Source organism: Octopus bimaculoides, chromosome 5, assembly GCF_001194135.2.
Source record: "Octopus bimaculoides isolate UCB-OBI-ISO-001 chromosome 5, ASM119413v2, whole genome shotgun sequence".
Taxonomy (NCBI): Eukaryota; Metazoa; Mollusca; class Cephalopoda; order Octopoda; family Octopodidae; genus Octopus; species Octopus bimaculoides.
In genome coordinates this window covers 103,698,536-103,700,761 of record NC_068985.1, presented here as the reverse complement: position 1 = coordinate 103,700,761, position 2,226 = coordinate 103,698,536, and the positions used below count along the sequence as shown (strand labels likewise).

Here is a 2,226-nt window from a genome sequence, read left to right as displayed (position 1 = left end):
ATATATATATATATACGATGGGCGTCTTTCAGTTTCCGTCTACCAAATCCTCTCAAAAGGCTTTGGTCGGCCCGAAGCTATAGTAGAAGACACTCTGCCCAAGGTGCCACACAGTGGAACTGAACCCAGAACCATGTGGTTGGTAAGCAAACTTCTTACCACACAGTCTTACAAAGTTTTAAACTTTTAATCACTTGTCTCGTTATTTGGCGTTACCGACTGCTGTGCTTTCACATGAATTGACAACGAAGTCCTTCAGAGATTACATGACATTCATGCATTTCTCCATTAACATAAGTCATAAATTGGTCTTATACTTTGAGTCACACAAAACGTTATGTATTAAGATGTGTTTTCGTACATTTCAATCATGCGTGTGAAAACGTATATAGGTGTGTTTTTGTACGCATGTGTCCAGTACTATATGGTGTGTGTGTGTGTGTGAGTGTTTGTGTGTGTGTGTGTGTGTGTGTGTGTGTGTGTGTGTGTGTGTGTGTGTGTGTGTGTGTGTGTGTGTGTGTGTGTGTGTGTGTGTGTGTGTGTTTATGTACATGTGCGATTTCGGAGGCAAATATCTGCTTTATTAACATAATGTGTATATGATTGCTCACTTTTCGCCATTGTGTCTAACAATGTTTGAAAGTGGACGTATTAAGATGCATGCATTCAAGTGAGTTAATGACTGCTTAGTTGCGTATATATGGGTGTGAATGCGTTTGTGTGTGTGAAACTGTGTCGTATGTGTGTGAGTGTGCGAGTGTGTGCGTGTAAATACGTCTTTCTATATAGGATCGACTATATCCGGACGCAACGTTTCATTTCATAACGTTTGTGTATGCGCACGCGTATGTATATGTGTGCGTGTGTGCGTAAGTGCGCGTGTGTGTGTATGTATTAATGTGTGTGTGTTTTTGTGTCTTTGCTATAAGTCTTTTAAGTACATAGGCATTCATACACGTTCACACCCACACCATACTCAGCACTCACCTACACTCAAACACACACACACACACACACACACACACACACACAAACATACACACACGCACCGTCCAATTTATATACGCACAAACACATCTCCCACCACACACATGCACATATAACATATACATGCATATACACACAGCCACACACAAACATATATAAATATCTTTATCTATATCTATCTATCTATATATATAGATATATATATATATATATATATATATACACACACACACACACATATATTTTTACTAGCTTTTAAGTGTTAGCACGAGTGCAAAGGAGTGTGAGTGTGTATATTTATGTAAGCACTTCTAATGAGCAAGATTCAAAACTGAAATTTATCTTGCGAAGGTTCAGAGAAGCAGCGATCCGAACCTTCAAAAACAAAAAAAAAAAAAAGAGGGAAAAAATTGACACCTGTTATTACTATAACACAAAGTATACGTTAAAGGTACTTACAAAGCTATATCAAAGAACATACCCCACTATATCCCTCTCTCCCTCTTTTACATATACGCACACATACGTTTATGTATACTAATATATATTTATACACGCAACAATGCCACACTAAAATACCTTTTGAAACCGAATTAGACTTCAAGAGACGCGGCATCACAGCACATATGTTGCAAATATTGAACTCTTGTTGATTCAGCAATATTTTAATTCTCATCAAACATATCGATAATGTGGATATAGTTATTATAAGCAGATACACGACGTACGAGTACCAGGACATTTCGCAGCCAGACCGTGTAATTTTTGCCCTCATCTGTCAAACTTAGAAGGGACTTATTTTTTTGTCTCCTCTTGCTGGATTTATATACTAATCAGTACTTCAGTGTACTTTGTCTATCAGACAGCCATCCTATGTAACAAGACTCTTTTTTGATTGGCTGTAATTAACAGTTTAAATTTTAATTGTTGATTTGGGTCGAAGAAGAGCGTAAGAAGATAAATATAACGGATTGTGATTACTATAAAACTGAAGCGGAATATACAAGAGAGTCGACATCAGATCAAAAGGTAATATATAGCTTGCTAGCATACATACATACATACATACATACATACATACATACATACATACATGCACACACACATATATACATACATACACACACACATATATATATGTATACAGATATATGTATACACATATATACATTAACGTATGCCTATGAAGTGTATGTATGTATGTATGTATGTAAATATATATATATATATATATATATA

General features: G+C 36.1%; 1 protein-coding gene across 1 annotated transcript in view; it reads left to right on the top strand.

Annotated features, from left to right (window-relative positions):
* Window positions 1–1,234: 1,234 nt before the first annotated feature.
* LOC106876417 (retroviral integration site protein Fli-1 homolog) overlaps window positions 1,235–2,226 on the top strand; it is a 25,684-nt gene continuing 24,692 nt past the window's right edge. Inside the window, exon 1 of the mRNA XM_014924957.2 lies at window positions 1,235–2,016. The gene's annotated coding sequence lies outside the window, so the exon portion shown is untranslated. The remainder of the gene's footprint in view (window positions 2,017–2,226) is intronic.